Raw genomic sequence first — 13991 nt, forward strand, 5'->3', positions numbered from 1 at the left:
GTTCTTTGTGTATTCAGTGTATCAGACAGACAAGCCAACATTCTCATGCATTTGATTTCTTTGTTGTTTTGTACAGCGTGGTGCCAGGAGTGATTCTGGCAGCTGACTGAGTCAGCAGGTGCCACAAAATGTAAAATAATGATGGGAAAAAGAGAAAAGGGTTCAGGACTTGCCAGCATGGTGCCACCATTTAACACTCCTCCGGGTAAAATAAAAAGACATGATCCCTTTCTTTTCTGTATTCTTCTACAGACATTTGCATTCAGGCATTTTTTCAGAAGGCTCACAAGGGAAAACATATAACTGGGACATTACGTTTGGAATGAGTCAAATGAGGCCATCCGGAAAAGATTTTAGTCACTTTGATCCTTATTTAAATATTTCTTCTAGTGCCAAATATTTGTTTGTTTAAATATTGAAAATATAATTATAATATAAATATTAAATATTTAAAAATATAATATACATGCAAATTCTCTTGAATCAAGTTATGTATGCAAAAATATACAATTCTGCTTCATGCCAAGACTAAATCGTGCTTACCTTACTCACATGAGCAGTTTAACTGAAGTCAGTGGACTACTTACAGAAATAAGACAAGAATAATATGCAGCCTGTATTATGCATAATAGTAAAGTATAGTGTATAATCTGTTACTTGGTTTGTTTTTCATCTCTACTAATAGAGTCACAGACAGATTAAAATAATATAAAATATTTCCTATGTCACTAAGGTAATTTTAGATTATTGACAAATTTCAGAATCAAATATACTTTTCACTATTTTTGCTCTTGGTTACATTTTAAAATAGATTATCAGCAAATAGTTATATCTACTTTCTGGTCTTTTATGCTAGTACCATACTTTAGGTATCCAGACAGAAGCTGTTCTCGTTGACCCTTTAAAAATGTCATAAAGGCATTTCTGTTAATATTGGGTTCTATCAAACCTTTTCTTATAGCTAGTCTATAGGGCATGGCCATGGGCATGAGAAGGGTGTGATTTCTAAAGCACACCAACATATTTGGCACTAACTGGCCCATCTAGACCCTGTTGGTACAAATTGAAAGTTCTCTAGAGACCACATTAATGTAGTGTTAATGCACACTGGGGAACTTCTAGTTTGCTGTAACAAGGTCTACGTCGGCCAGTTAGTGAGCAACAGGTTGCTGTGCTTTAGAAATCCTATTCCTCTAGTACACATTGCTGTGCTGTGTAAATTAGAAAAGTCTTTATATATCTTTTAGGATTAAAATACCCGATAGTGTATCTTTAAGTGGACCTAAACCACTCGGGAATGAACAATACCAAAAAAAAATCCAGCTACTCATTTGTATGCCTAAACATAATTCACAAGTTAGTGACTACTCTAGTTTCAGCAAAACTTGTTCAGGTATTTGTGTGCATAAAAAAACCACACCAATTTCACATATTTCACTTGAAAGGTTTGCCCTTACATTTTAAAAAATGGACAGAGCTGTAAATGTTAATTCCATCATGCTGCGTAGCTCTTGGAGAGGGAGGAAAATTATTCAAGTTTGAATAAAGTCAGTTAAGTTGGTTTAAAGTTATAACTATTCCATATTTTTGTACATATATATTGGTGGGGTTTTTTTCTCTGACATTTAAGTTCGGGATACTTTACTTAAAGAACCCCTTAGTTAAGGCCCCCAGTCAGTTAAATGTGCATTAGTAGCACTGAAGCACCTTTACAATGATATAGCAATAATTTTCCTTTCTTTCCCTTACTTTTTCAGCATTCCACCACTCCACCTTGTTTTGTTTTAACAAAATGCCCAATAGGGTCCCTGTCCATGTGCAGTTGCAGTTTGGGGGCTTTGGGGGCTTTCTATGTTCCACTACCGATTTTCTGAGCCATCCACTCCTCCTAAGCTGTGCTCCTGTTTGCCTGGGGGCGGAAACAGGGAAGGCGGAAGGTTCTCTATTTTCACAGATATTTTACAAGGACAAGCCCTGTTGCAATGGTCACGTACCATTCAATAAGCTATGTTCATAGAAAAAACCTCTTTGGAAGCAAGAGGAATAAAAGAAGCCATCTGATTCCTTCACAGATAGCATGACAAAAATTATATAATTCTCATTTTGTAGCTTGGAGAAAGACAGAGCCTCAGCTCTCTCCCACACCTTTAATAAGAAGCTTCTTGTTAACACTGAACTGATGTGGTGTTAATGCAACATGGAAACATCAATAAAGATTTGATACATCCAGTCTCTAGCAAACTGGGCTTGGGTTCATCATTTGGGTTCAACATATACAACTGATGTATGAAAAATTGAAAATGAAATTCAAAATCTTATAAAATTGAGGTTTTCACATTCATTTCCATTTTTTGAAAATGGTCCAATCTTGTGTGAAATTTTGTGCTGGTACAGATTCACTATGAATTTTGTAAGTGTCAGTTGCTGTGTTTAGGGTGAGGTAGACTAGGAGGTTGGTTTTAGGCCTCATTTTCTGTGCCTGAGTGGCACTGGCATATGGACAGTGCCACATGAATATGCTTAGTTTGTCATGTACTAGTCTTATGTATGTAAGTGTGTGGTGTTTGTCCCTCAATGGCTGGCCTGCAGAGAGTCTGCACTGCAAACTAAGCCCAGGTCTGTGGGACCCAAGCTTCTGGACTCTGTGTCTCCAAGTCCATGCTTGAGCCACATCTTTCAGCCATGCTAACGTGTCCATACTGGCGCTGCACTACATATTGACCTTCTGACAAAGGCAGAGGCAGATTACAGTTTTGTGGGGCCCTGGGCCAGAGCAAGTGGATGACCCTTCCCCACCCCTTCCACCTGCATTCTCCTCTAGCACTCCTGCCGGGGAGCGGGGTCGGGGTACAGGTGCTTGCCTTACTCCACCCGCTCAGTGCTCATGGTCAAGCCTCCGCGCCCTGACCCCAATCCCCGGCAGGAGTGCCGGGCGGGCGGAGCATGTGGGGGTGGCCATTTTTCCAGGGTCCTCCAATTGGCTTGGGCCCCTGGGCACATGGCCACATTGACCCAGTGGCTAATCTGCTGCTGGACTCAGATCTGCAGCTTGACCTGCATCCACACTGCAAAATGACAGGACTCTGTTCTGAGTCACAGTGAGATTTGGGCTCTGACCCATTCGTCTAGCAGGTGTGGATGGAAATGGGGCTTGGGCTCAAATCTGACATACCTCATGAGGTTAATACTAGTAGTAGCTAAGGCCTGAGTTTTCTGGAGATGAAAGTGCAGGTTTTTCATCCTCCTTTCCCCATGTTTGTGGATAGATGGAATCAGAGGCATAGTTTATGGGAATGCAAAAAAATCTCATTTTTTAAAAATCTGCCCTTTCATTACAGACCAGACTCCAACTTTTTTTAATGGGGGAAGAAATCTGATAATGAAGATAACTGTATTAATTTAATAGAACATGGCAAGCTTACCAAGGTGCATTAGCTCTCTTGTCCAGCAAGAGGAAACAGGAAATGGCCTGTGTAAAAGTAAAGGGAGTATGTGTTTCAATGAGTGAAAATGTAAACTGATATGGGAAAGGATTGTGCTGTACTTGAATTGTTTATCTTGGCTAATGTTGCAGAGAATATTCCAGTAGTAAAATCAAAGGTTAAGTGTAAGTGGCAGCAAGTTATAAAGGTGAATCACATAACATTGGGGTGAATAAAAGCAGTTTATGACTCTATTGATTGCTGTTGATGACAGTGCTTTGATGTGTTATATGATGGTATATGAAAGAAGTACTACAATCATTTTATGGGGGTAACTGATCAGGTTTGGAAGATGGGTTTTTTTGGTTTTGTGTTTTAAGTATTGTTAAAATGGAGATTGCAGCTTTACTTTGTTTTCATTTGGGAATATTGCATATTAGATTGACCTTCTTATCTGCAGAACCAGGAGAGATAATGTGCCCTGCCCAGTGAAACATAAACACTTTTTAAAATTTATCTTCAAAGCATAACTGTACTTAATAGCTCGCCTTAATTTATATGTGGCTAATCTTGTCTAAAGATCCATTTGCAGGGCGACTGGCAGTTCTGCTGCATGGTCAGAGGAATATGGGCAGTTTGCACAATATATACACAACTGTTGCTTCCTCTGGAGCATAGCTCCCTGGGCAGTCCCTCCATTGAAGTATGTTGGGGATGTTGAAGGAACTGGGGCATGCTTGGTGGGTCTGGTCTGAGCATGGTAGATGGGTAATAGCCGCAGGAGTTCAAAAGACATGAAACCTGTTGCAGCCCTGAAGCTGCAATAGTGACTACAGAGTAGTAGTGCTACTTTGTAGCTTGAGGAGAAAGATTCCTTCCACCTGTGACCACCACAGACTTACCCTATACATGGCCCATTTAATTCATCTATGCACTGAGTATAGGATTTGCCCCTATGTAATATAAAGAACACTATGCATGAGTGTTGCATCTTTGCTTTTATTATGTAATTTCATTATGTAGTGCAAATACAGAGTTATCAAGCTAATATGGAAAAATTATTCAAATCTTTTAGACCTTTCAAACCAAAGGTACTCAAAGTGCTTTTAAAATGAGTGAGATCCTGCTCTTAGAACTGAGAATCTTGCCAAATAGATATAAGAGAATTCTCACCTGCCACTTAGATGCAGTTGCATCTGGTGTGGAACATAGCAGTTGTTTAACAGTTTAGAAGCAGAAGGAAGGACTACCCTATCTAGGTGAATCTGCATGGGGAATTTAGGTAAGCAAACTATATATTAACTAAACTGAAACGTGGCTAGGATGTTGGAACTAACCCTTCTATTTTCATGAAAAGTGCCATGGAATCTTCAGTCACTTCTAATTATTATTATTTACTTAGGAGTCCCAATTGTAGACCAGAATCTTGTTGTAGTAATGGTCAGATTTATGTCTCATTGAAGGCACCTAGTGTTGTGGTAGGATATTAGTTCAGTACTTCCTTAGAGGAAAGGATATTCTCTATTTAATCACGATTACCAACATTGCTAGTACTGGGAGGGGAGGTTGTAGATCGTCCATCCAAGTAATGATTAGATTGGCTCTTTTTGACTTGTGAGATCATAATCTGAGGTAGCATATTGGCCATGCAAATATAGAATTTCCTGGGCCATATGCTTTCATATTGTAATTCCACTGATTCCATAGTCAACCTAGAGATGAACTGGCTCCTCTGTGATCATAGGCATACCCATGGTGTAATAAAGCAAAGCAAGTGAAATGACAAAATCAAACTGTTATCAATATTTATACAACATTAGTTGAAAATAACCACAATACAAGTTGCCATTTGTTTACTTGTGAAAGGTAGTGATTTCTCACAAACAGCCGATTCAAGAGTTTTTATTCACAAAGATTCCAATACGTACATTTAAACATTCTAATTGTGTATTGCCCTTATAGTAAAGGAATGAACTACAAGTAGGACTACGATTTAGTCATGAGCATTTTTAGTGAAAGTCATGAACAGGTCATGGGCAATAAACAAAAATTCATGGCCTGTAACCTGTCCATGACTTGTACTATATACCTCCGACTAAATCTTAGCTGGGGGGGGGGACACTGCTCTGGGAGGACCGGGGGGCAGCTGCTGGGAGATGGAATGGGGTTCCAGCAACCGGGGTCACCGAGCAGCAGCTGCTCTGGCTGCCCCCTGGGCCAACTGCCTGGAACTGTCCAAGCAGTGGCCAGTGCAGTTGTCCCTAGGGCCCCAGGGTCAGCCACATCAGCCACTGAAGAATCTGACTTCCGCAATCTCTGTGACAGACATGGAGCCCTAATGATAAGTCATTTGGGGCCCAATCTTGTGAGGGTTCTGAGCACCCTCAATTTCCATTAAAATAGGGGTGAAATCAGTAGGAATGAGGATGCATAACACCCTATGTAGGGACAGACTGAGATACCCAAACTCTCACTGAGTAGTGCCTTCCTCTTCTAGTAGGCTCCTTGAAATGGTTAGAACTGTGCAAGGAATAAGGTTTTACTCAATGTGAGTAAGGTTATTGCAGTCTGGCCATGAATCAGTCATTTATTTATAAATGGAACATGCACTGTTTGGAAAGATAACTTTATATAATACCATATCTTTTTGTCCCTGTAAGGTAAAAGAAAACAGTAAACCCCATGCTTAGCTTCTACAGAATAACCTTGCTAATGCTACTGACCAAGAGACCCAATGTGAATTAGTTGGTTTTGTGAATTAGCAACACTAGTGACAAACAAACTTTTTAAAAAGAGGCTAATACATAACAAAATTTGTTCATTTTTATTTTGACATCATTTAGTTTGTTATTCATGGTCAATATACTGAGGTATATTTTGCAAACAAAAAACCTCTTAGTAATCTGAGAGCTCACTCTAGAGACTCCTCTATTTATTAGATCTTCGCTAAGAAATACGAGGAGACCCCTTCTTTTTTTGAAAGGGCGGGAAGGATTGTGTGTGTGAATTATAAAGGACTCAAAGTTAAAGACATGATGGCTAAAATGCTGGTAACCATGAACTTCTTGTCTATATTAACATTTCCACCATTGCTAACACTTGTGGACCTTTACCACTAGTCACAATGGATAGAAATTTTAGGAAACTTGGTTAGCATAGACACAATCTATACATTGGTGATGCTGTAAAATAGGTGGCACTATCTGATACCATGGAGACTGTCCTAATAAATATACATAAGTAGAACAGACCCTTTTGAATCAGTACTGAAACATAGTCCCTGTATTGTGCAAGGAGGCATCAAGGTGCTAAATTTTGCTTTATAAAGTTCCTGGCCATGTGTGGTTGTTAGAGATTCCCTGGAGCTCTTCATAAAGTAAAGATCTCAAACTCAATGTCCTGGACAAATTCCAAGTCTGGTCTGAGTTGCTTTATCATATCGCTATGAGCTGTAACAGCAGCCCTGATTCCTGCAAGAGGATCCTGCAGAGCTCTGGGCAGAACTAGGCTCTCGGGCAGTTGCCATCTGGATGAAGCAATCATGTATAGATTGTAAAGCACTCTGGGATTGAAAGGGCTACACAGTTAGTAAATAAATCATTCTTACATTTTTATAAATGTAAGAATGTGATTATTTATTTGAAAACAGAACATAGTAGTTTATCATGCTATAGTATAAGAGCTTGCGATGCAGAGTGCTTTATAAAATATTTTTCATTATTGCCACTGAAGCTGGTCAAAACTCAGGGTTTCCAGTTCACAGGAAATCTCTATATTTTGAAATTTGGTTTTGTTCTGATTTGGACCAAAATCAATTATTTCTTAAATTTCTTGTGAACTAAAAATGCCATGAAATTTTCCTCTCGGAAACACTGACACATAGTGTTTCTGAAACTACTGTTTATATGCTCTGCTCAGCAGCTGCAGACTGAAATTGACATGATTCTTTTCAGTTTCACCATAGCTATTCATTCAATTTAACTCTGCAGCTGCCAGTGCTTCCACTCCAGAGTTGTGCAACTCAGGAATCCAGCTGACCTGGGTGTCTGCAAGCCCTGGGGTCCCTGGCCCCAGGGAAATCCATGTGGCAGGGTGACCCCAGTGTGACGGACCTAGAAACTCTGGCATCCCTAAGAGCCTGCCAGGAAACTAGAAAGGGTTCTGCCATCCTCCTCACCTGTGATTTGAGAAAAATTTGTCGAACTTAAGCTGTTTCTGTGAAACATTTCAGGTTCAAAGAATTGGCATATTCCGCTGAAACTCTGTTTTGTCAGAAAATTCACAACCAGCTATAATAGGTGCATTATGTGAATTCAAATCTTTTGTTTTCTTTCATCTTATCACTCACTTAAGTTTTGGGGGTTTTTGGGCAACTTATAACATTCTTATAAAGGCAGGGCTGGAAACTACAAAATTGCTTCGTATAGCATTTCAGGTAGCTCTCTGCCCTAGGGAAAATGGAACTGAAGTGGAGAACAGCTTCCTGGCTGCTCATTAAGCTGTGTCAGTGTACTGCTAACTCTAATATGAGCTGAGGCAGCTCTGGGATTTGGTTTTAGACTGCACCTAGCAACAGGATATGTTTAGAGCTACTGGCTAAAATCCCCCTATGTTTATAGACAAGAGTTTAAAAAATTAAGGGAATTCTAAGTGAACTGCATTTGTGCTGCTCTCTACTTTTTCAGCCTTTTTGATGAGGAAAGGCTTTTTAAGATTTTTTATATATATATATATATATATATATATATATATATATAGGACCTGATCCTGTTAGCTCTCTAACATATGGAACTCCTGTAGGACTAAGCCCCAATTGTTTATTCCTGTGTTTATTGTGGCGTGTGACACAAACCAAGAGAAGCTAGGGCTCTGTGTCGCTTATATTATACACATGGGACTGTGACAGGACATACGACCATCCCACTGACAGCAAACCTAACCAGCATCCCTGCACTCAAGCAGCGCCAATTAGGCACATCTGCAGAGCATACTCTGCTTGGAGAAGGGGAGCTTAAAGAGGTGAACTGGCCACAGGTGGTGATTAGACTCAGAAAGGACCCTGGGAATGACCCCAGTTCCTGCAGGGAACAGTGAGTTTGCCCAGGAGTAGGGGTTCAGAAAGAACTCAGGGGTAAGGGACATAAAGAGATGATGGCTGAGCCCAGGCTGAGAGCTGGCTGACTACAGGGACCTTCTGCACATGGATTTCTCCAACCCCATATGGAGGTCACTCACTTCCTTAGTGGCACCATTCCTTATGGCACATTTGTCCCTTTTCAGGAACTCAGACAGCTCTCTGTGAGTTGGGTACCACATAGGAAGCGAGAGGCCCCAGACTGTATTACCTTCTCTGCAAAAGTCAGATAATTCCAGTTTCATACCTGAGTCTATTGCTGGTTGCCCATTCAGTTCAAGTTATCTGCATATTTCAAAGTAGCCAAATTGCACAGAATGGGTCTCTTGTGTATTTTATGTTGATGGTTAGACTGGCCAAGTTCGTGTTCAATTTTAATTCTATAACCATGGTCCTGATTCTCCTCTTACACCAATTTTACACTAGTGTAAATCCATTTACCTCAATAGATTTACTCCTGATAAATACTGGGATATTTAAGAGGAGAATTTTGCAATAAGACAAACTGTGCTCAAGCACCACCACGGTTCTTATTTTTACTTTTTTATATTTTAAAATAATAATTAAAAGGAACAAAAATCTAAAAAGTAGTAGCTTGTTTGCAGTGTGGTGATAAGACAAAATACAGAACTAAACTGAGTTGCACATTTGTTAAGCCACAAAAAGAAACCTAATCAAAGAAGATAATGCAGCAAGGTTGTGATATAAGAGCAAAGAGGCAGAAGCTCCAGATACAACTCAACAATTCATTGGTTTCAGAGTAGCAGCCGTGTTAGTCTGTATCCGCAAAAAAGAAAAGGAGTACCTGTGGCACCTTAGAGACTAACAAATTTATTTGAGTATAAGCTTTCGTGAGCTACAGCTCACATCGGATGCATGCAGTAGAAAATACAGTGGGGAGATTTTATATACACAGAGAACATGAAATAATGGGTGTTACCATACACACTGACAGAGTCCGTCTGGGCAAAAATTACATTGGGGAAGAAAACTAGTACAGCCTATCCTACGATAGTGCTTGGGGTGTGCTATAGACCTCCGGGAATTTGGATATGGATAGAGCCCTTTTTAATGTCTTTTATAAAGTAAATACTAATGGAAACTGTGTGATCATGGGAGACTTTAACTTCCCAGATATAGACTGGAAGACCAGTGCTAGTAATAATAATAGAGCTCAGATTTTCCTAGATGCGATAGCTGATGGATTCCTTCATCAAGTAGTTGCTGAACCGACTAGAGGGGATGCCATTTTAGATTTAATTTTGGTGAGTAGTGAGGACCTCATAGAAGAAATGGTTGTAGGGGACAATCTTGGTTCAAGTGATCATGAGCTAATTCAGTTCAAACTGAATGGAAGGATTAACAAAAATAAATCTGCAACTAGGGTTTTTGATTTCAAAAGGGCTGACTTTCAAAAATTAAGGAAATTAGTTAGGGAAGTGGATTGGACTGAAAAACTTATGGATCTAAAGGTAGAGGAGGCCTGGGATTACTTTAAATCAAAGCTGCAGAAGCTATCAGAAGCCCGTATCCCAAGAAAGGGGAAAAAATTCATAGGAAGGAGTTGTAGACCAAGCTGGATGAGCAAGCATCTTAGAGAGGTGATTAAGAAGAAGCAGAAAGCATACAGGGAGGGGAAGATGGGAGGGATCAGCAAGGAAAGCTACCTAATTGAGGTCAGAACATGTAGGGATAAAGTGAGACAGGCTAAAAGTCGAGTAGAGTTGGACCTTGCAAAGGGAATTAAAACCAAAAGTAAAAGGTTCTATAGCCACATAAATAAGAAGAAAACTAAGAAAGAAGAAGTGGAGCCGCTAAACACAGAGGGTGGAGTGGAGGTTAAAGATAATCTAGGCATGGCCAATATCTAAACAAATACTTTGCCTCAGTCTTTAATAAGGCTAAAGAGGATCTTAGGGATAATGGTAGCATGACAAATGGGAATGAGGATATGGAGGTAAATATTACCATATCTGAGGTAAGCGAAACTGAAACAGCTTAATGGGACTAAATCGGGGGGCCCAGATAATCTTCATCCAAGAATATTAAAGGAATTGGCACCTGAAATTGCAAGCCCATTAGCAAGAATTTTTAATGAATCTGTAAACTCAGGAGTAGTACCAAATGATTGGAGAATTGCTAATATAGTTCCTATTTTTAAGAAAGGAAAAAAAAGTGATCCGGGTAACTACAGGCCACTTAGTTTGACATCTGTAGTATGCAAGGTCCTGGAAAAAATTTTGAAGGAGAAATTAGTTAAGGACATTGAAGTCAATGGTAAATGGGACAAAATACAACATGGTTTTACAAAAGGTAGATCGTGCCAAACCAACCTAATCTCCTTTTTTGAAAAAGTAACAGATTTTTTAGATAAAGGAAATGCAGTAGATCTAATTTACCTAGATTTCAGTAAGGCGTTTGATACCATGCCACATGGGGAATTATTAGTTAAATTGGAGAAGATGGGGATCAATATGAACATCAAAAGGTGGATAAGGAATTGGTTAAAGGGGAGACTGCAACGGGTCCTAATGAAAGGCGAACTGTCAGGTTGGAGGGAGGTTACCAGTAGAGTTCCTCAGGGATCGGTTTTGGGACCAATCTTATTTAATCTTTTTATTACTGACCTTGGCACAAAAAGTGGGAGTGTGCTAATAAAGTTTGCAGATGATACAAAGCTGGGAGGTATTGCCAATTCGGATAAGGATCGGTATATTATACAGGAGGATGTGGATGACCTTGTAAACTGGAGTAATAGTAATAGGATGAAATTTAATAGTGAGAAGTGTAAGGTTATGGATTTAGGGATTAATAACAAGAATTTTAGTTATAAGTTGGGGACGCATCAACTAGAAGTAATGGAAGAGGAGAAGGACCTTGGAGTATTGGTTGATCATAGGATGACTATGAGCTGCCAATGTGATATGGCTGTGAAAAAAGCTAATGCGGTTTTGGGATGCATCAGGAGAGGCATTTCCAGTAGGGATAAGGAGGTTTTAGTACCATTATACAAGGCACTGGTGAGACCTCATCTAGAATACTGTGTGCAGTTCTGGTGTCCCATGTTTTAAAAAGGATGAATTCAAACTGGAGCAGGTACAGAGAAGGGCTACTAGTATGATCCGAGGAATGGAAAACTTGTCTTATGAAAGGAGATTTAAGGAGCTTGGCTTGTTTAGCCTAACTAAAAGAAGGTTGAGGGGAGATATGATTGCTCTCTATAAATATATCAGAGGGATAAATACAGGAAAGGGAGAGGAATTATATAAGCTCAGCACCAATGTGGACACAAGAACAAATGGGTATAAACTGGCCACCAGGAAATTTAGACTTGAAATCAGACGAAGGTTTTTAACCATCAGAGGAGTTTTGGAATAGCCTTCCAAGGGAAGCAGTGGGGGCAAAAGATCTATCTGGTTTTAAGATTCTACTTGATATGTTTATGGAGGAGATGGTATGATGGGATAATGGGATTGTGGTAAGTAATTGATCTTTAAATATTCAGGGTAAATGGGACTAATCCCCTGAGATGGGATATTAGATGGATGGGATCTGAGTTACCCAGGAAAGAATTTTCTGTAGTATCTGGCTGGTGAATCTTGCCCATATGCTCAGGGTTTAACTGATTGCCATATTTGGGGTCGGGAAAGAATTTTCCTCCAGGGCAGATTGGAGAGGCCCTGGAGGTTTTTCACCTTCCTCTGTAGCATGGGGCATGGGTCACTTGAGGGAGGTTTCTCTGCTCCTTGAAGTCTTTAAACCATGATTTAAGGACTTCAATAGCTCAGACATAGGTGAGGTTTTTCATAGGAGTGGGTGGGTGAGATTCTGTGGCCTGCGCTGTGCAGGAGGTCGGACTAGATGATCAGAATGGTCCCTTCTGACCTTAGTATCTATGAATCTAAGAGTGATCAGGTAAGGCGAGCTATTACCAGCGGGGGGGGGGGGCGGCACAAAAACAAAACAAAACAAACAAACAAAAAACCTTTTGTGGTGATAATCAAGGTGGGCCATTTCCAGCAGTTGACAAGAACGTGTGAGGAATGTGTGTGTGTGTGTGTGTGTGTGTGGAATAAACAGGGGGAAATAGTTTTACTTTGTGTAATGACACATCCACTCCCTGTCTTTATTCAAGCCTAAGTTAATTGTGTCCAGTTTGCAAATTAATTCCAATTCAGCAGTCTCTCCTTGGAGTTTGTTTTTGAAGTTTTTTTGTTGAAGAATTGCCATTCCCCCCTCTCCCCACCTCCTTCTGGTAATAGCTCACCTTACCTGATCACTCTCCTTACAGTGTGTATGGTAATACCCATTGTTTCATGTTCTCTGTGTATATAAAATCTCCCCACTGTATTTTCTACTGCATGCATCCGATGAAGTGACCTGTAGCTCGTGAAAGCTTATGCCCAAATAAATTCGTTAGTCTTTAAGGTGCCACAAGTACTCCTTTTCTTTCAACAATTCATTGTTACTTTAAATCTGTTATTTATTTTCTTTGTTGTACCTATCCATGGAAGGCCCTTTTTATGATTTTCCACAGTGGAATTCCTTATCAAATCCGATTAGAAATATAGGATTTCCCACTCCCCACCCACGGATTTCCTGATTATCTAGCAATTCCAGATGCAGCAAAAGCACTAATGGGGGAGTTCCATTTAGGACATGAAGCCAGCATATATTTCCAAATTTAGACAGTATGTTTTTGACCCTGATAGACTGTGTTATTGTGATTATAGCTGGGGGGCTAGTGACAGCAATAATTATAGCGACAGTCATTGTCTGAGTATTTCCATTAGAACCATGGTTTTCAGATTCTCATAACTTTTCAAAACTTTCACCTTGGTCTCTGCTTGAAAGTAAACTTTTTGAAAAGTTTGAGCCAACTTTTTTTTTTAATATGAGAAAGAAAATAATATATTCTAGTGCTGATGCAGCTGAGGGGCAGAAAATAGAAATCTGACAGAGAAATATCTATCTTCTTCTTCATATGTTTGATGTTTTAATTAATGGAATACGTTGTTCTACTAGTTATGCCAGTGCCCCACAATAAAAAAATGTAGGAAGCTTTTGTTGAAATCATTTGTTGCATGTGCTCAATAGCTTGTGTAATTAGATTAAAGCTTGTTTCCAATATGCCAAAATTCCCAAATCAAGACTATAGAATGCAACAGTGTAATTTTTTTTGAACAGTTGTTTTATATTTGTGAGAGCACAAAAATATGTTGTTGGTGTGTTGTGGGGTTTTTTTTTAACAACACTGACATTGCTTAAAGCAACCAAACTTTTATTTGAGGTTTTTGTATGCAACTCACCATCTCTGAAAAAATGTGAGTTGCTAAGGAAAAATGCTGGTAAATGCCTGAGCCCTGACAATTGCTTTGTCTATTACCCATTTTGGGAAAGAAAATCTTTGAAAAACAATTTAGGGGCTATAATTG

The 13991-nt window shown here is 39.6% G+C and overlaps 1 long non-coding RNA gene across 1 annotated transcript in view; it reads left to right on the top strand.

Moving 5' to 3' along the window:
* The window catches only part of LOC119855813, a 165124-nt gene that overhangs the window by 114519 nt on the left and 36614 nt on the right, over positions 1-13991 (top strand). The window lies entirely within an intron of this gene.

The sequence above is a fragment of the Dermochelys coriacea genome, chromosome 5 (genome assembly GCF_009764565.3).
Source record: "Dermochelys coriacea isolate rDerCor1 chromosome 5, rDerCor1.pri.v4, whole genome shotgun sequence".
Lineage (NCBI taxonomy): Eukaryota > Metazoa > Chordata > Testudines > Dermochelyidae > Dermochelys > Dermochelys coriacea.